Source organism: Aquarana catesbeiana, linkage group LG01 (genome assembly GCF_042186555.1).
Source record: "Aquarana catesbeiana isolate 2022-GZ linkage group LG01, ASM4218655v1, whole genome shotgun sequence".
NCBI classification, from domain to species: Eukaryota; Metazoa; Chordata; class Amphibia; order Anura; family Ranidae; genus Aquarana; species Aquarana catesbeiana.
The window spans coordinates 893700209-893721936 of record NC_133324.1 but is presented as its reverse complement, the minus strand read 5'-3'; positions in this window follow the sequence as shown (position 1 = coordinate 893721936).

Here is a 21728-nt window from a genome sequence, read left to right as displayed (position 1 = left end):
TGCCACCTCATCGGTGCCCATCAGTGCCGCCGTATCAGTGCCCGTCAGTGCAGCCGTATCAGTGCCCATCATTGAAGGAGAAAACGTACTTATTTACAAAAAATTTTAACAGAAACAAAGAAAAACTTGTTTTTTTCGAAATTTTCGGTCTTTTTTTATTTGTTGCTCAAAAAATAAAAACCGCAGAGGTGATCAAATACCACCAAAAGAAAGCTCTATTTGTGGGAACACAATGATAAAAAATTTGTTTGGGTACAGTGTAGCATGATTGCGCAATTGTCATTCAAATTGCGACAGCGCTGAAAGCTGAAAATTGGCCTGGGCGGGAAGGTGTCTAAGTGCCTGGTATTGAAGTGGTTAAGGGAATACCATGGGAACCCCAGGTCACCAGAGTTAGTGTTCTCATTGGACGATTTCCCCTCTATTACTTTTCTGGGGACAACCAAAAAATTGGGTTTTTCTTTTACTTTCACTTTGAATTATCATGCTAAACCACACAAATAGAGATGATGAATCTCTCTAATGGGGGCACAAACAGCAATAAAACCTGACAGGGGTTCTAATCCGTCTGCACTCTATCCAAAGTGGGAAAAAAAAATTGACTTTAGTTATGCTTTAATATTAAAAAAAATATATCTGGATTGAGTCCCAAGATACCATGCACCCCTGCAGCAGAAAACCACTTATAATTGTCATCTATTGCAATCGCTAGATAATTATGGGCAGTAGGGGGACAAAGAATCGGTTATTCTGCCTAAAGAGGATCGGTAACAATCAGCCTTTAGATTTTAAGGAAATCTAAGGTCACGGCATACACTCCCATTTTATAACATCAACATTTTAATAACAATACAAACAATAGTTATAGTTTACAATCCAATGTAAGTTTACTTGAATAATCTCATTTCATGTAAAGCCTCGTACACACGATCGGATATTCCGACGGGAAATGTGTGATGACAGGCTGTTGGCAGAAAATCCAACCTTTTGTACGCTCCATTGGACAATTGTTGTCGGATTTTCCACGGACAAATGTTGGATGGCAGGTTTTAAAATTTTCCGCGGACAAATGTCTGTTGTTGGATTTTCTGAGCATGTGGACACAAGTCCGTCGGACAAAAGTCCAAAGTACAAACACATATGCACGAAGCAAGGACGAGCCAGAAGCGGTCGGTCTTGTAAACTAGCGTTCGTAATGGAGAATTAGCATTCGTGACGCGGCAAATTATGAAATCTCGAAATGCAGCGCACAATTCTCTTCTTCTTTAATGGGATAATAATGAAGCCGCTTTGCTGGTGATACTGATGGAGTTATTGCAAATTAATTTTCAAAGGCTTTTTTTTTCTAGTGATATCAAGAATATTATTATTATGCTTTTTTTTGGGCAAGTTACCACAACACCATTATCCTGTAGTTTTTAAGATCAAAGATACAACTATGTTGATGTCCCTTGTCAATTTTACATTGTATTTTTCCTGTATTCAAGAAGCTTCCAGCGCATCATCTTAATACTCAACCAATACTGTAATGACTCCTCTTCTCAGCTCCTCTGTAGTGCAGAAGGCAGGCTCTGTGAAATGTGTGACACAGCAGTGCCTACTCACAGGACATAGTGACTACGCACCACAGAATTCAGAGAAGGAAATGTGTGGGGATCTCCACAGAGTAAGTTTGCAATGTGGAAATTAATATATGATTTTGCCTTGTAACCACAGATGCACTTTAAAGTGGAATTTCAGTCTATACAGTACTTAACTAAACCTAAAACTGCTCCCACTGCCCTTCTAACTGCTATTCTCATTACCCTGTAGAAAAAAGATGCTTATACTTACCCAATCTTATGCCACGTACACACGATCGCACATTCCTACAAAATCCATGTTTTTTTTCCGACGGATGTTGGCTCAAACTTGTCTTGCATACACACGGTCACACAAATCTTGTTGGAAATACCGAACGTCAAGAACGCGGTGACGTACGATGAGCCGAGAAAAATTAAGTTCAATAGCCAGTGCTGCTCTTCTGCTTGGTTCCGAGCATGCGTGGAACTTTGTGCGTCGGAATTGTGTACACACGATTGGAATTTCCGACAACGGATTTTGTTGTCGGAAAATTTGAGATCCAGATCTCAAATTTTGTGTGACGGAAATTTCCGATGGAAAATGTCCGATGGAGCCTACACACGGTCGGAATTTCCGACAACAAGCTCCCATCGAACATTTTCCGTCGGAAAATCCTATTGTGTGTACAGGGCATTAGGCTTACTATGGGGCATCTGTTGTCGGGTGTCCCTCCTCTTCCCTGAAGCCGCTGCTGGGAGCCGATCACATTACTTTCTTCTACAGGGTAGCTAGAATAGCAGCTAGAAGGGGGTGGAAGCAGATTTAGGCTTAGTTAGATATAGACTGGAATTCTACTTTAAGTTATTAAAACTGTGCAGGCTTACTAAGAAAATATTTTTTTCTCCTCACTCTACACCCAGATTGATGGGCAGTTTCATCAGGAGGACATGTTTTCCTTCCTGGGCTTACCATAGTAGAGTGGAGCTGTCAGTTAGCGCATGTCTGCCCTGCAGAAGTTGGGAAGGTAAAGCCCCATAGTAAGCTGTAAGTAGACACGTCCTACTTCTTAGAGGACTGGAGCATGAGCACTGCGGTGGCAACGCTGGAGCAGTGCAATGAGCCCACAGATCTTTGCCACCAAGAACCAAGAAGTCAGAGTGAGGACAGGATCAACAGGTAATTTCTCGAAAAGCAAAGTTTTAAAAAATAAAATGCATAGTTAGATTATATTATTTTTTAGGGAGGAATTACTGTTTTTTTTAAAAAAAAAAAAAATAACTTATACAACTTAGTAAAATTGACACCTTAGTAATACTGAATTTTTCAGAGTTTTCCTTTAACATTTTTTTAATGCAAAGCATGCAAAGAAGGCCTTTAGTGGGCCTCATTTAGAAGGGTTACCTTGATTTACTGTGTGTTCTCCACACATCTGCAGAAGATACATAGCAAGAGACATCAGGGGATAGTCACCATGGTGAACTACAGCCTCATAAAATGATATTGGATAGCCACAGTAAAGATTCCGAGCAAAATATCTGAAACAGTTTTACAGAGGTCAGAATCTTTTCTTCTCAGTACCGATCATTTTTATGTGCCCAATAGAAATTCCATAAGTCTGGTAGTAAAAAAAGACTTATGATCCTTAGCAGGAATGTTATCATTGTGTTACTATTCAATGACCATTAAAATAGTGTTTGAGGAAAGCTGTCACAAGATAAGTCAGCTGCTTCTCAAAATCCTAACTGCCTGGCTACAAGCTGATCCCCTGGATGCAATACTTTTTGAACCTGTTGTCTATTTTAGGAAGTTAAGGTAATTTGAATGGGAGTTTCAGCGGATGATGTGTGAGCACCCTATAGGAACTATGAGCCTTCCTAGGATGTATGGCAACCTTTCTCAACCTTTCTACCACAAAGGAATCCTTGTAATAACTTTCAGGCCTCAAGGAACCCCCACAAAAAAATATTATACCTATACCTCATGATAACAATATCAAAACAGTGCCACACTATTTCAATCCATGCAAAATATTCTGGAACGATTAAATGTATAACATTGATAATCTCTTATGTGATAAACTAGGAATTGCCAAATCCATTAAGGTGTAGGTCCACATCAAAACATAGTGAATTCAAATTTTCACTCCAAAAACTCCTCTGTAAATTCAAGGCGAAAGTAAAGGAATGCTCAACCACCAGACTGACAGAAGTTGGCCGCTCACCTTTTGTATTGGACCTTAAATTTCAAAGGTCTCAACATGCTGGTTCCCCTTTAAGAACCAAGATCAGCTGACTGGCACTACTGCTCTTAATCACTCCAGATGAGGCAGTTCCAACATTCAAAATTCGAATATTGGCCATAAAGGATATAAGAAAGGGAAAAACAGTTTTTTAGTTAAAAATGACTTTATGCACAACTTTAAAAAAAATGCATTCACAATGATAAATGGAAGGCTCAACAATACACAGAGTGAGGTTATATGCCACAGCCCACCACTCCCTGTAGTGTCTGGCTGACAGATTGAATGCTGGGATAGGTTGGGCTGCAAATGGGAACCGACTCTCCTCAACTCCGGTTAGATGACTGAGAAAAAGAGCTCCACCCTACGCGTTACGTAGAAGGTGACTTCATCACCTTATGATACATTAGCCTAATCAGTTAGTTGTAGACTGTGGTAATTAAAATAAAAAACACCACTTTATATGACAAAATTATCTTCACCAATAAGCTTAAAAAAAGCTTAAAGTGGATAATGCAACTAGAAAAAAATAATATAAATTGTAATGAGCTGTGCATTGGTGATCAGTGTAGAAATTATCCAATATTGGTGGCCTGTATTGGTAGAATATCAATCTGCTAGTGCTTTCTGATCAAGGAACCCCAAGCCTCCACAGAACTCTGATTGAGCAAGGCTGATCTAAGCTGTTTAGAGCTTTCATCTTCAAGTTGCTTCTAATAAAACTTCTAGAAAGGATCCAAGGCACTGGCTTCTACTTTCTACTGTAACTGACAGTCTATATCCTGGGCCTTGGAGAAGTAGGTTGTGTGTCTTAGTTGCTACACTAAATAAATAAGGGGGCTGCCAATGCTAAACTCAATCTAAAAATTATAGTTGGTGTGTATATGTGAGAGCGGTGCTTAGAACGCCTTTAAATTATAATAACATAACCAGCATCTATACAGTACAGGAAATCAAATAACCATAGAAATATTTCTGTATAAAGTATGAATTACTTATAATGAAATAGCCATTAAGTGAATAAATTCAAATAAAGATCCAAGAGTTCAGTGTGGCACAGGGGTTGACACAGAGTGTGGCTATTTCCCTATAAGTAATACATGTTTTATATAAAAATATTTCTATGTTTATTTGATTTCATGTATAGATGTTGGTCATTTTACTATAAATTAAAGGTGTTTTATACGCCACTTTTACATATACACAGTAGCAATTAAGTGCAATAGGGGAGCTCTGTTTTCAAGTGGCTGCTGGGAAATAGGGATTTTTTTTTTCCATTAAATTTGTATTCAATTTTAAAAATTGTAGTTGACAGGTTTTCTCAGAACAAGCATGCAGATCAGAAAAATGAAAGTTGAAAGGAAGTCCTTAAATACGGTAATAACCCATGTTCCTGCTAATGCTCACCTTTACCATGCACTCCCGCCACCTCATTCATCTGTTTGAGCCATAGAAAATATCCAGAACCTATGGGTTCTGGAAGCATATGACCTACTCCATTTCCTGCCAAGAAGCAGTGCTCAACCCAGGCCTAAGCAGCCAATCGCTGGGCCCAAACACTACCACCTGAGGGAAAAGAGAAGGTCATTAAATGCAGGCTCATACCCAGCCAAGAAGGTCCTCCCAGCAGTATTCTTTTTTTTGTTTTTCAGGTCTAGCTCTTTACTATGTCTTCAGGTAGGCCCCATTATGCCACAAGTTCCTCTTTGGCTTTCACCAACCGGTGGGTGTTCCTCAGTAATTCAAAGAGGGTCATTCATTCGTTTTGGATACAATAAGAAAACAAATAGGACCCCTGTCCCCATAATTAAGCTCCGAGGGGCATAGAGGGGCGAGTTGGGGGCATCGCCTGGCAGGAGCCCAGGCTGAGGTTGCCTCTCTTATTACCACCATAGGACTCTGTGGATGTGCGGCACCAGGGATCTTTCCTCTCTTCACCCCTCACCAAAAACGTTTTGGCTATACATACACTTTAAATTGATAATGCCATGCTTTGTCTCTGTCTTCACATTAGATACTGGTCTATGGATGCCATGTAATATATAAAGCCCTGAGCATAGTATCAATTTAGAAGGGTCAAGTTTGAATTAATCTGAATAACCCATTTACCAAATGTCTACCCATTGTCAATAAACAGAAGATAATAAAATATATGAACTACTTCAGTAAACTGTTAATGCAGCCACCTAACCTGGCTCTCAAACAGCTTTCTATCTCTGCAATTCAGCACCTCAACCTGACAGCGAGCTGTTTATGTACAGGACATTGTGGCCTCTGACGGGAAAAAGGATTTCAAGAAATCATTGAATTGTAGATCACGACTTTATTAACTTTCATCCAGACAGTAAATTCATTGAAATGGGGCATTATTGGAAGCTGAGGAGGCCAGGTTTCACAAACACGGCAAACGCAAACAAGGTGGAAGGAAGTCAAACAAGCTTGTGATAAACACAGGATGTCCTGAATATGGAAAGCGCAAAGCGCAGTTCACCAGCTTTAAACCCACTTATGATAGGGTCCCAAGGAATGATTCTTGCGGGTTTGATCTCACGTTATTTTCTATTTATCTTAATCACACCGTGACTGACCATACTTATGAAATAGGAAATTTTCCTTTCGGAAGTAGAATGGCCACCGTCATAGATGACAGGTCATGGATGAATCACAGAGGTGTCAGGACAGTTAAGCACCTCAGGAAGATACACAACTTGGGAGTCTTTCACATAAATTGGAGCCAACATCCAACACAGTACTGAAGCTGCCAGATTAATGATAAATCAAGCTGATGAATTCTCAGGCTTCATTTCTACAAATGATTATACAGTATCTTAAAGTGGACCTGTGCAGTGCTTTCTTGTCCATTAATATACAGAAACAATGTAACTTTAGGGGAGTTTCAAACAGGGTTCCAGTGAGTGAAAGCACAAATCTATTTTCTACTGGATATACACTATATTGTCAAAAGTATTGGGACACCTGCCTTTAAACGCACAAGAACTTTAATGGCATCCCAGTCTTAGTCTGTAGGGTTCAATATTGAGTTGGCCCATCCTTTGCAGCCATAACAGCTTCAACTCTTCTGGGAAGGCTGTCCACAGGGTTGAAGAGTGTTTATGGGAATGTTTGACTATTCTTCCAGAAACGCATTTGTGAGGTCAGGCACTGATGTTGGATGAGAAGGCCTGGCTCGTAGTCCCTGCTCTAATTTATCCAAAAGGTGTTCTATTGGGTTGAGGTCAGGACGCTGTGCAGGCCATTCAAGTTCCTCCACCCCAAGATCGCTCATTTAAGTCTTTATGTAGGGATAAGCTTGATGTTTGGGTCGAACATACATTCGAATCGAACATCGGATGTTTGCCCGTTCGCCGAAGAGCGAACATTATGGGGCGTTCGCCGAAAAATCGAGCGCCGCATAACACCCCATAATGCACTGCGAGATTGCAGTGCATTGCTGTATGATTATTGGCCAAAGCTTGCACCTGGCCTGCATGCTTTGGGCAATCCCAGCGCCCCCTCTGCTAAGAGAGCCATAATTGGCCAAAGGCAGCGTGCCTTTGGCCAATCATGGCTCAGGGGGACTAAGTCCACGCCTCACACTATATAAGGCAGGGGGTGTGGACTGAGAGATAGCTTGATTTAGATTAAGAAGGCAGGTTATTTAGTTAGTGGCAGTGTATTTGATTGATATATATATATATATATATATATACATATACAGTCTAGTGTGTATATATACTCTGCATTTAGTGTTCAGTGTTTCCTCTATGTTCAGTCAGTGCAGGCAGTGTATTTTTATATATATCAAGGATGCATGCACTGTCCTGTCATCATTTGAGGAGGCCTCAAGGATGGTGAGCAACGACAATGCATGCATCAGTGACACTGTCCCTCTTGTCTTCCTGTTGGAGCATACTCTTCGTGGAATAATGGACAGGGCACTTGAGGCAGAACAGCGGGGGGAAGAAGAGGACTTCCTTACCTCTCAAGGCCCACTTTATCCAGGTAGTATTCCTGCGGGGATAAAACATCTTCAGGAGGCCTTAAAGAAAGGTTTTTGCAATGCATTTTCAGACCCTGGGAGGTTACAATTTCCTGGTGCTGGACAACGTGTTGCTGAGGCTTCGTTCAGACAGAGGAAGAGCGGTGGAGAAGGCTGACCGATGCCTTTAAACAATTTTTCAGTCCTCAGCGCCAATTTCTGATTGGTTCAAGCAACCATTGCCAGCATCTGCATTACGTGGTGCAAGGAATATCTAGGGGCAAGAGAAGACTTGGAGACCTTTCCAACAGAGCATCCACTGGGTTACTGGGTCTTGAGAGTGGACGTCTGGCCAGAACTTGCTCAATATGCAATTGAGCTACTGGCCTGTCCTGCATCCAGCGTTCTTTCTGAACGCACATTCAGTGCTGCTGGAGGGTTTGTAATAGATCAAAGAGTGCGCCTGTCCACAGACTCCATTGATAGGTTCACATTCATAAAAATTAATCAGTCTTGGATCAGCAGCTGTCAAGCACCTGATGCTGATGAAACTGATTGAATTTTCTATGGATGTGGGATCCCTTGAAGGTTTAGGACACCACCACCACCCAAGGCCCAATTTTTCTGACCCTGTTTAACAGGGGCATGTAATTATAATTTTTGATATAATATTTCAAGGCAGGGCCTGTTCCTGCGCCCAACAAGAGTATCTGTGAGGGGTTACAGTGTTGTGGCACCACCACCACCACCCAAGGCCCAATTTTTCTGCCCCTGTTTAACAGAGGCATGTAATTACAATTCTTGATATAATATTTCACAGCAGGGCCCGTTCCTGCACCCAACAAGATTAACTGTGAGGGCTTACAGTGTTCTGGTACCACCACCACCACTACCACCAAAGGCCCAATTTGTCTGCCCCCGTCTAACAGGGGCATGTAATTACAATTTTTGATATAATATTTCTACGCAGGGCCCGTTCCTGCGGCCAACAAGAGAGTCTGTGAGGGTTTACAGTGTTGTGGCATCACCACCACCACCATCCAAGGCCCAATTTTTCTGCCCCTGTTTGACAGGGGCATGTAATTATGATTCTTGATATAATATTTCATAGCAGGGCCCGTTCCTGCACCCAACAAGCGTAACTGTGAGGGCTTAAAGTGTTCTGGTACCACCACCACCAAAGGCCCAATTTTTCTGCCCCTGTTTAACAGGGGCATGTAGTTACAATTCTTGATATAATATTTCACAGCAGGGCCCGTTCCTGCGCTCACCAAGAGTAACTGTGAGGGCTTACAGTGTTCTGGTACCACCAACACCTAAGGCCCAAGTTTCTGCAGAGTATATAGGGCAAGCCGTATAGTATATATATATATATATACTGCTGTTCAGAGTATATAGTGCCATTTTTTTTTAATTTGGGTGCGGGGTTCCCCTTAATATCCATACCAGACCTAAAGGGCCTGGTAATGGACTGGGGGGGGGGGGGGGGGGGGGGGCATGCCGTTTTTTTTAATGATTTTCATCTTTATTGATGGGACCCGACAATAGATTACAGCCGCAAGCAGTTTTAAATAACTTTTTTCCTTTAGAAATGTAATTTTCCTGTGGTATTGTTGTAAACACGGGAAAACTGTGCCACTTTACAGGCATACTATAGACACCCCCCAAGTAGGATGTTTAAAGGAATATTTCATTTTTATTGTTTCACTTTAAGCATTATTAAAATCACTGCTCCCAAAAAAACGTCAGTTTTTAAAACTTTTTTTTCCATTGATATATGTCCCCTAGGACAGGACCCAGATCCCCAGACACTTTTTTATGGCAATAACTTGCATATAAGCCTTTAAAATTAGCACTTTTGATTTTTCATGTTCGTGTCCCATAGGCTTTAACGGTGTTCGTGGGTTTGAACAAATTTTTTCCTGTTCGCATGTTCTGCTGCGAACTGAACTGGGGGGTGTTCGGCTCATCCATATCTTTATGGACCTTGCTTTGTGCACTGGTGCGCAATCATGTTGGAACAGAAAGGGGCCATCCCCAAACTGTTCCCACAAAGTTGGGAGCAAGAAATTGTCCAAAATGTCTTGGTATCCTGACCCTTAAGAGTTCCCTTCATTGGAACTGAGGGGTCGAGCCCAGCCCCAACACCTTTAAAAACAGCTAAAAAGATCATTGGTATCATTCTGCCGTCTCTGCCAATTGACCTTGGACCTATGCACCCCTAGAACCCTTGCTAAGAATGGCCAATCTAGTGAAAATGAAGGGAGACCAGACCTGCCACTACTTAGGGTAAAGCAGAAGACCACAGAGAATACTTGTGGCATGTGGCCTTCATTTAAATGTGCAGAAGGCTATATATGACCTGGCTCATTTGCATCAAATGCTAAGGGGAGGAAACTCTTACTAAAAAATAAAAGATGTGAAACCCTTAAGGTGTCAAAAACCACCATAGGGAGCATACCCCAACATAGTAGGGGTTGTCATAGACCTGACAAGCCTATCCCAGAGAAAGGATTTTTCAGAAACCAGAACATAGTAAAAGCTATGCTAACAGATATGTAATGGTGACCTAAACATGAATATGGATTGTGTCTTAGAATGTACTTAATCTGAAAAGACTGCGAACATTGAGAAAACCAACAGAAATGATAGAGAAATAAAAGATAAGCTTCTACTTTTGCCAAGAAAATATATAAACCATAAAATTATAACCACTGACAGTTATTATAAATAACATTCATTATCTTGTGTTAATGGCACCTGAAAGTGGGTGGGATATATTAGGCAGCAAGTGAACATGTTACCCCTGAAGTTGAAGTATTGAAAGCAGAAAAAAATTGGCAAACGTAAAGATTTTAGTGACTGACAAGGGCCAAATTGTGATGGCTAAACGACTAGGTAAGGGCATCTCCAAAAGTTCAGCTTTTGTGGTATGTTCCCAGTCTGCAGTGGTCAGGACCTACCAAAACCAGTGAAACAGAGAGAGGGTCATGGGCGGTCAAGGCTCATTGATGCACGTGGGGACTGAAGGCAGGCACGTGTAGTCCAATCTAATAGAAGAGATACCGTAGCTCAAATTGCTGAAAAAGTTCATGTTAGTTCTGATAGAAGGCTGTCAGAACACACAGAGCATTACATTTGGTTGAGTACAGGGCGGCATAGCTGCAGACCAGCCAGGGTGGCCGCGCTGACCCGTGTCCACAGCCAAAAGCACCTACAATAGGCACATTAGCATCAAAACTGGACCAAGGAGCAATGACTTGCCTCCAAATTCTTCATATCTCAATCCAATCGAGCATCTGTGGGATGTGCTGGAAAAACAAGTTTAAAACATGGTGGCACCACTTTGAAATTTACAGGACTTAAGGTGGTTGTAAACCCTGTTACACCACTTTTACCTACAGGCTGTGTCGCCAGTCACAGCGGTGTGCGGAGCCACTGCAACAGCTTCGATATAAGGTAAGTATTTCATAATGAGCTAGTATGCGATGCATACTAGCTCATTATGCCTTTGTCTTACAGGGTTTGTTTTTTTTGTTGTTTTTTTGTTTTGTTTTTCGGGTTTACAACCACTTTAAAGGATCTGCTACTGAAGGCTTGGTGCAGATACCACAGCATACCTTCAGTGAGCTAGTGGAGTCCATTCCTTGACAGGTCAGGGCTGTTTTGGCAGCAAAAGGAGGTCCTACTCCATATCAGATGGGTGGCTATTATGTACAATCTATTGGTCGACTTCAGCACAACCAGCCTGTTAGATTTTTTGCCAGTGGCTATAGCCGCCTGCAGTGATCATTGTATTCTAACGGTGGGGAAACCTCCAGCTGTCAGAGCACAATAGCACAGCGGAAAGGATTCCCCATCAACCCGTAGTTGAGACAGTGGCGTAGTGTGGGGGGGCCAGAGGGGACGGTGGCCCCAGGCGCAACATCTAGGGGGCGCATCCTGCACCTGCCATTCACAAAGTCCACCCTTCTTTATGTACACACTGGTCTAGGAAGGGGGGTGAGGTAGGTCAGTGTAGGTATCAGATAGGTCAGGGTAGTGGTCAGGTAGGTCAGTATAGGTGTCAGGTAGGTCAGTGTAGTGGTCAGGTAGGTCAGTGTAGAAACCAGGTAGGTTAGTGTAGTGGTCAGGTAGGTCAGTGTAGGTGTCAGGTAGGTCAGTGTAGTGGTCGGGTAGGTCAGTGTAGGAACCAGTTGGTTCAGTGTAGTGGTCAGGTAGGTCAGTGTAGGTGTCAGGTAGGTCAGTGTAGGTGTCAGGTAAGTCAGTGTAGGAACCAGGTAGTTCAGTGTAGTGGTCAGGTAGGTCAGTGTAGAAACCAGGTAGGTTAGTGTAGTGGTCAGGTAGGTCAGTATTGTGGTTGTGTTGTCATAAAATTTTATATCCTGCTCTCAAACTTGTGTGTCAAAAATTCAGACGGAAAAAGTCTGATGGAGCCCACACACGATCGGAATTTCCGACAACACAATCCGAACGCACTTTTTCCGTCAGAAAATCCGACCGTGTGTACAGGGCATTAGAAGCTACTGGTTTTCATTTTGCATATATAAAGCACATTTTTTGCAGTTTCTCTGACATTTTGTGTTTGAACTCATATTGGAAGCAATAATTCAATGACGTGATCCATGAGTAAGCTTCTCACTTGGACTTGTCTCTCCTCTGTTCCGGATCTTCCTCGAGTCCTCATTGTGGCAGTGTCTGGCAGAGGCCACATAATATCGGATGAGACGGGAGACAGAAAGAGGTGAGTGGGAGTCCGTGAGTGATGTGTTGCCGGGCCCAGGGCAGTGGACATGGTCTAGGAAGGGGGGTGAGGTAGGTCAGTGTAGGTATCAGATAGGTCGTGGTAGTGGTCAGGTAGGTCAGTATAGGTAACTAATCGAAAACAAACAGTCAGCGCAAAACTCAATGACTACTAGCAGCAGCTGAACACTAAAGGCAAATATATAAACCCTTTCAAGACTAAGTATAATAAACAGTGCAGCGCTAAAATGATAAACAACTAAAATAATCAGTGAATAAAAATTACATACGAATTCATGGACTTTTTATTCACTGATTATTTTAGTTGTTTATCATTTTAGCGCTGCACTGTTTATTATACTTAGGTCAGTATAGGTGTCAGGTAGGTCAGTGTAGTGGTCAGGTAGGTCAGTGTAGAAACCAGGTAGGTTAGTGTAGTGGTCAGGTAGGTCAGTGTAGGTGTCAGGTAGGTCAGTGTAGTGGTCGGGTAGGTCAGTGTAGGAACCAGTTGGTTCAGTGTAGTGGTCAGGTACGTCAGTGTAGGTGTCAGGTAGATCAGTGTAGGTGTCAGGTAGGTCAGTGTAGGAACCAGGTAGTTCAGTGTAGTGGTCAGGTAGGTCAGTGTAGAAACCAGGTAGGTTAGTGTAGTGGTCAGGTAGGTCAGTATTGTGGTCAGGTTGGTGAGTCTAGGAATCAGGTAGGTTGGTTTAGTTGTCAGGTAGGTGAGTGTAGGAATCAGACAGGTCAGTGTAGTGGTCAAGTAGGTTGGTGTAGGAACCAGGTAGGTCAGTATAGTGGTCAGGTAGGTCAGTGTAGGTGTCAGGTTGGTCAGTGTAGGTGTCGGGTAGGTTGGTGTAGTCGTCAGGGAGGTCAGTGTAGGTGTCAGGTAGGTCAGTGTAGGTGTCAGGTAGGTCAGTGTAGGAACCAGGTAGTTCAGTGTAGTGGTCAGGTAGGTCAGTGTGGAAACCAGGTAGGTTAGTGTAGTGGTCAGGTAGGTTAGTATTGTGGTCAGGTTGGTGAGTCTAGGAATCAAGTAGGTTGGTTTAGTTGTCAGAGTGTAGGAATCAGATAGGTCAGTGTAGTGGTCAAGTAGGTCGGTGTAGGAACCAGGTAGGTCAGTTTAGTGGTCAGATAGGTCAGTGTAGTGGTCAGTGTAGGTGTCAGGTTGGTCAGTGTAGGTGTCAGGTAGGTTGGTGTAGTGATCGGGTAGGTCAGTGTAGGTGTCAGATCGTTCAGTGTAGAAATCAGTGTAAGAACCAGGTAGTTAATTAATTAATAGAAGTGATAGTACAGCTTCTATGAATGAAGGAGGGGGTAGATCTCCTCTAGCCACTTTCAGCTTCTCCCTGTCTACATACACACACCCCAACATTGGCTGTACATCATTGCTCTGGACCGGCTTCCTAATTATGACATCAGTGTAACATGACTTCTTTTCTGTGACAGGGTGGCAAATGCAGGGGACCAAAACTGTCACCCTATAACCCTAAAATCCTTTAATCTCCTAGATGGTAAGCTCTAACAGGCAGGGCCCTCTTATTCCTCCTGTATTGAATTGTATTGTAAGTGTACTGTCTGCCCTCATGTTGTATAGCGCTGCAAAAACTGTTGGCGCTATATTAATCCTGTATAATAATAATAATAAACAGGGCAGTAGTCAATAGCTTTCATCTCTTAATTTATTCTGAGCATGCATGGCACTTTGTGCGTCGGATTTGTGTACACACGAATGGAATGTAAACAATTGGATTTTGTTGGCAGAAAATTTTATATCCTGCTCTCAAACTTGTGTGTCAGAAATTCAGACGGAAAAAGTCTGATGGAGCCCACACACGATCGGAATTTCCGACAACACAATCCGAACGCACTTTTTCCATCGGAAAATCCGACCGTGTGTACAGGGCATTAGAAGCTACTGGTTTTCATTTTGCATATATAAAGCACATTTTTTGCAGTTTCTCTGACATTTCGTGTTTGAACTCATATTGGAAGCAATAATTCAATGACATGTGATCCATGAGTAAGCTTCTCACTTGGACTTGTTGGGAAGGAGGAAGGTGGCGCTCCTCCGCTTTAGGCCGCCTTTGAAGCCAGGGGACAGACCTTTGATGTATGGCCTACGTGCTGTTATGTTTTCATTTACTGTGTACGCCATGAAATGTGAGAAAATATACTCGGCACAAGATAAATGATATACATATTTTTCTATTCACAGAAGGTCAAGAAGGCAATCTGTGCTCAAACACACATCTGAATGGTAAATGGATGGCTTAACCAATTCAGTATGTGAAATAGCTCACCTCTCTGCCTTTCCATTGGCTTATATAGCTTGCTATGTTGTCACCTAGTCTGTGACACGGCTTGGCATCCCATAAATTACAAATGTAGCAGCTCTCACTTTGCATCTTCTTTGCATTAGGTGAGTTTACCATAGATTGATATATTCAGGGTTAGATAGCATAGGAAGCTTTCAATATTCATGCACACATTCACATATCTTTAGAGGAACTGGGACAGTTTAAGAGAAAAAATCCGAAAAGTAAGAGGCTGACAGCCTGGAAACGTTAGGGTCAGTTCACAACGCTGCGATATCACATGCATTAAGTTAGGCAGCCCATTCAATGCACTAAAATTGGACAGGCATTTTTTTTTTGTTTTTTAGCATAACACACCACACATACATACATACCTTCATATCTGTGCATTGTGGTGAACTGTGCATATGTGTTGAGGTGTCATTTAAAATAACCTGCCATACACTGTACTGTGTTGCTGTAAGTGAAGTAAAAAATGCCATTTACAGCCATGCACTGGTGTGAACAAGCCAAGTCCTTATAGTGGCCATACATGTAACAATTCGAACAAATGATATGAGAGGTGTACTTATAAAAAAAAAAACATTAAAGTTCCTCCAGTGAAAGTGCATGTAACATTAAATTAATTGTGTGCAAATAGGGCAAAAAAAGTTATTATGCTATTTCCTGTGCTGGATGAGTGTTTTTCATTGATTTTAAATGGAAAATATTGCATTTGGGCCACTAGATGGCACTAAGTACCATAGGAAATTTCATGTGATATTTAGCACCATCTTATGGCCAAAAGCAGTATTTTCCATTTTAAATCAATAAAAAACAATTGCCCATCGTAAGATTTTTTTTTAGCCCCATTTGCAGAGAACGCAACTTGCACTTTCAATGGTCACATTTCTATGCAATTTTTTTTTTTAAATACACCCTATAGAGCAGGGGTCTCAAACTGGCGGCCCTCCAGCTGTTGCGAAACTACAATTCCCATGAGGCATTGCAAGGCTGACGGTTACAAGCATGACTCCCACAGGCAGAGGCGTGATGGGACTTGTAGATTCGCAACAGCTGGAGGGCTGCCAGTTTGAGACCCCTCCTATAGAAAGTTACTCATTAAAAGTGCAAGTTGCATTCTCTGCAAATGGGGCTAAAAAAATGTTATGCTGGGCACCTGTATGGAGGAAAAAAAAACGCATAGGCTGAAACTGGCATGTGCATTCAGTGTATATACTGCAAAATCAAGTGTTCCCAAGCTATTTATTCTACAGTCAAATGTGTCACATTTATAGAAAACAAGTGGTTTGGGAAAATATATTTTTTGGGGCAAAACTGTATATGAAGCTGAAGATCATGGGAGAAAAGTATTTATCTCTGGTGATCATCAGCACCATTTAGTGATCATAGTGGGGTATTTTCCTCAATTCAATCAAAATTATTTGCACTAACAATAATAATAATAATAATAATAAATAATAATTAAATAATAATAATAACATACATTTAAAAAGTATCATGGACAGTTCAGTTGTTTTTGTTGCAAGTGCATTAATATAGCTACAATCACCTTAATCAAAATTTTCTTACTGGTCTGGACGGAAAATCTGATTGTAGAAAATAATAGTGTATGATGCATGAAATTATCTTTTTGATCTGTCAGCAGTTATATTTTTCTCCCTGATTATAAATCAGTCGACATTACAATAAGATATAAAATCGTACATAATAAATATATAAAGTACAGTATATATAAAATGTGTATGGCCACATATATATATATCGATATGATCATTCTGTCAAACTGTGGATGCGATTAAAATGAGTTGTTATACAAAGCACACAATTAATTCACTGATGCTTCTACTCCTTTATCTCATCCTCATCTTCCCTTCTGTAGACCTCAATGGTAGCTCCCATATCTCTCTCAACTGAGAGCAAAGAATCTCAGACAACTGAATACCCATCCATTTAGCCTTATCATTAGTTCCCAGATAGCTTGGCAAGGTTTACTCCAAGGTAGAGCATTGACTGACATAAGGGAGGGAGTTAAAGACAACAAGAAATATATTTTCAAATTAAATTAAATGCAATTGAATGTTAGAATGAAACATACCACAAGCCTATAAGTGTACTCTGCAATGTTTGGGAGCTGAATTGGTCAGCACTGAGCTTCATGGAGGGTAGTAACATCTGATCTGTTGTGACTGCCTGAAATGCTTTGTTTTAAAATGACACTCCAACTGAAAGTGGCTCCACAATAGTAGTACAAGGATCAAAAACAACATTGCCGTGAATGCTTGGCCACCACAAGCCAGTGTTCACTTTTCTAAATCCTCTTGATTAAAATCCAAAACAAGTTAAAACATGGATATATGATCATTGCACTTATTGCACTTATTCCTGGGTAAAGCCTTTCTCAACCTTTTTAACATGAAGGAACCTTTGAAAAACCCCCTCTTACAGATAGCTAAAAAGATCATTAGTGGCAATGGGAACTTATCAGAGAAGCAGAAATTGCTCCGTGTTTTATTAGCAGGAACTAGGGGGAACTCAGTTCCACCACCTCTGGCTCAGGTCTTCTGCTCCCTGCTCACCACTATCACTTGGTAACACTGAAGTCCAGCTTCTGCGTTTACAAGTGATAGCTTATCTCCCAGTAGCTCCCACAGGTCAGATCCCCTGTGCAGATCCCACTGAGTGCCGGACAGGGACAAGGGAGATACAGAACAGGTGCCCAGGGTTCAGTGCAGTCATGGGCAGGAGAGGGTGCATAGTAGGCTGCACCCTCTGTGGTCTCCATTTTTTCCCTGGTGACCAGTTGTTGATGCTCCTACTGCATGATCTCCCTTGCAAGTGACTGTAGTATAGTATAGTATACTGGGAGGTACTACATCCGGATAGGTGCTTCAGCTTAATATTGCAACAAAGGTAAGAAATATGACAGATGGTGGAGCTTTTAAGGAGGGGGGAGAAGATGAGGGCAGTGGAGGGAGGGGTTGTATGCAAAGGGAAGAGCTACTATTTGATGCCATTTGGCAGGTATGTGTGTGTGGCGGGCATGATTGAGTTCCTGCACCTATTCCCTGAGAAAAAAGCCCTGGTCTGAAGGAACCCTAATTGAAAAAGGCTGGCCTAGAATATAAGTGTGGGGGAGGGGCTGTAGCAACAAATAGCTGGTTAATTAGTGACCAATGTACAAGTAGGTATATGTAACCAGTAAAGCATGGATCCATCAATCATATAACATCAAACTGTGGATCAAGCAATCACATGACATCAAACCGTGGATCAAGCAATCACATGTCATCAAATGTAAGTCATACAGGACCCCTTTCTCAGGGCAAAAAAAAAATCACAACGTCCCTCTTTCATGGTCTGTATTCATACTGACGAGGATCAGCTGAAATTTGCCCTTCTGATTAACAGGAACCTCTTGAGCCCCAATCAAACCTCCAACCTGTGCCTGTTCTTGGAAAAACTAAGCCTGGCACGGGGCCATGAGAAAAAGCTTCCTTTTGGGCTTGCATCCTACCTCACCAGGTAAGTGAACAAACAAAAAGATAAATAGTATTCACTAAGGCATCCACCACTTATCCTATGCCTTTCACAGTTGAGTCAAGTTCAACGGGAACCATGAAAAGACTGTTTTTTTGCAACTGAAATTGGTTTTCTTGGTGACTTCTTGAAGGGAACCTTCACCGGTGAACACCTTTCAAGAAAACTGTTTGTCTGGCATTAAAATTGACCCAAAACAATCATGCAGATTGGAAAGTTGGAGTGAAGTCAACTCCTTTTCTGTATATTTGTTCCTGGTCACTAAATTGAGCCCACTGCATCAGTATGACAACCAGGCAATGAGCATTTTCAAGAGAGGTTAGCAATGGCAACCATCAAATTCTCTCAGGTCAAGTTTCATTTATAGGAGCCCTTTCCTGGGAGAAACATGGAGGTGGCTACTGTCAATTTCTGATTCTGCATTTGCTGGTCGCCTGGTTGTCATACAGGTCCAACGGTTTCAATGCATACTCACCTAGGTCTGATACTGCATCTGTCCCCCGCTGCCTCTGAACGCTGATCACTCAGTTCATAGTCTTCAGTGAGCAGAGAGCTGGTAACTGTCAGTCACTGGCTCTCTGCTCTGGTCCTCCAGTGCTCACTGGAGGGCCAGGCTGTTCAGGGGGCATTAGTGACTGGCTCAGGCTCTCAGCGGCACACTGAGAGGCTGAGCCAGCTGCTGCTCAGGCATCTGGGTGGTTCCTGGCATTTAAAGTCAGAATTCCTCCAGAGTCTCTCAGCTGAATCTGGGTCACAGGAGAGCAGAACTAAGTGCACTCCTGTGACCTATAGGAGAAGCAGTGGAAAAAGACTCAGGTCCCAACAGTCACTCCTGACCCCTGCACTCTGCACGTTACATACTTCTGAACCTTGCACTCTGTACATAGATTCATGTTTTTGGTCCCCCCAATCTTAGCGCAATAATCCCACCCACCACTCCGCCCCCTTTCTCCAGAATTATGATTTTCAAAAATTCCCAAGATATGCCTAGACATGAGAGGGGAGTCAGGTCATGAGAATGTTCATGTTCACCAAGTGGGATGGCAGACACGTCAGGGCCAGCATAACAAAAGTGCAGCCAGCTGGCTATGTCTGCAAGTGCTAAAATGAGATCTTCCCCCACTTCAGCCTAACCCACAATGGCCGCCTTTACTTCCTTATCATTGATGAGACATAGGGGCTGATTTACTAAAACTGGAGAGTGTAAAATCTGGTGCAGCTCTGCATAGAAACCAATCAGCTTCCATTTTTTGTTGTTGTCAAAGATTAGTTGAACAAGCTGAAGTTAGAAGCTGATTGGCTGCCATGTACAGCTGCATCAGATTGTGCACTCGGCAGTTTTAGTAAAACTCCCCCATAGACTCATTATCTGCACAAAGAGCTACAGAAGACCATTTATATCCATCTATGTTTTACTGTCCAGTCAAAGCATTAGTATCTTCATAGATTGAAACTAAAATATGGCCATACATGTCCAGCACCTTTTTATAATCTTCTAAAAAAAGAGAGTAGTGAGTCATCTCATTCCATCATATTAGAATTATAGGATGTAAATCAAAATTATTTTAAGATTTTATAGAAACCGTAACTGCTGTTGGAAAAGTTAAAAGGACTATCTATAGGCAGGTTCGTGATTAATACTAATGTGCTATAAATTGTGGTGTATAGGATGTCAGCAATACTGAAGTAAATCTCAGGCTGTATTTTGAGTATAAAGGAGCCATTCATTGGCATGTTGTATAGGTGGGAGAGGAGGGGTTTCATTATGTTACTTTTAAAGCACAAGTGACAATTACTACTTGTAACATAGTTATTGTGCAGCCTTATCTTTCTTGCTCTTATTTACATTTTTTCTGACTTAATGTATAGCCTGATATTTTCAATTTTCAAGCAGCTTTGAATCCACTAACCCTACATTCACACCTATGCGTTTTCTAGTGCCTTTTGTAGTTTACAGAAACACGATACCATCCATTTAACATTGTTTCCTATGGTACACGTTCACATCTATGCATTTTTCAGTTGGTGTGTTTTTGGAAAGGGTCAGGGACTTTTTTCCAGCAGCAGATTGCATTTTGCGTCTAATAGACTTCAATGAAGCCACACCAGAAACGCAAGTGTTGTGTTTTTGATGAGTTTTTTTATGTGTTTTGCGTTTTTTTTTTCACTTTAAAGGGGTTGTAAAGGTAATTTTTTTATTGTTTAAAAATAACAAACATGTTATACTTACCTTCACTGTGCAGCTTGTTCTGCATAGAGTGGCCCCGAACCTGCTTTTCTGGGGTCCCTCGGCGGCTGTTTCAGCTCCTCCCCGCAAGAACTATCCACCTTAATGCGAGCTCCCTCGCATGGTGGTTAGTTCTTGCGGGCGCGCTCCCGTGATACAGCCGGCGGCTATAGCCGCTCACGGTATCACTCGGCCCCGCCCCCCGGCGCGCCGCGTCATCGGATGTGATTGACAGCAGCGTGAGCCAATGGCTGCGCTGCTTTCAATCCATCCACTGCAGCCAATCAGCGACCAGGCTGAGCTGCAATAGAGATGACGGGAACGAGCAGCGGAGATTCGAGGTGTCAGGTAAGTAAAACGGGGGGGCTGGGGGCGGCGGTATTGTCAAAAGTTTTTTCACCATAATGCATTAAGGTGAAAAAATTTTTACCTTTACAACCCCTTTAACACACTGTGTATAGATATGGTTGCTAAGGAGCGGACCAGGAAGCCGTCCACAGCATCCTTAACAACTGACGAGTCATCAGCTGTCAGTGGCCTTCCCTGCTGACAGCTGAATGTAAAAAAAAGAATTGCTGACAAAACAATATCGGGGAAAAAAACGGCGTGGGGTCCCCCCCAAATCCATAACAGGCCCATTGGGTATGGTATGGATTTGAAGGGGAACCCTGCCCCAAAGCAACCCCCCATGTTGAGGGCATGTGGCCTGGTATGGTTCAGGAGAGGGGGGGTGCTCACCGGAAAAGGGTCTGGTACGGATTTTGGGGGGGACCCATGTCACTTTTTGAAAAAAAAATTTGACTTAGGGCACCCCTCCAAACCCAAAAGGCCTGGTATGGATTGGGGGAGGACCCCATGTCGTTTTTTTCCGTTTTTTTTTTCCTTTGCCGGCAATTCTTTTTCTTTACATTCAGCTGTAACAGGGGAACCAATGACTCATAGGTTGTTAAGGATGCAACGACCGGCTTCCCCGTCCGCTCCTTAGCAACCAGCTATATACAGTGTGTTTAAAGAGAAAACCACAAAATGCATGAAAACTGCATGCAAAAACGCATATAAAACACAGGTTTAAAAACGCACCAGAAAAACGCATAAAGCACACCCCGCATAGATGTGAACCTA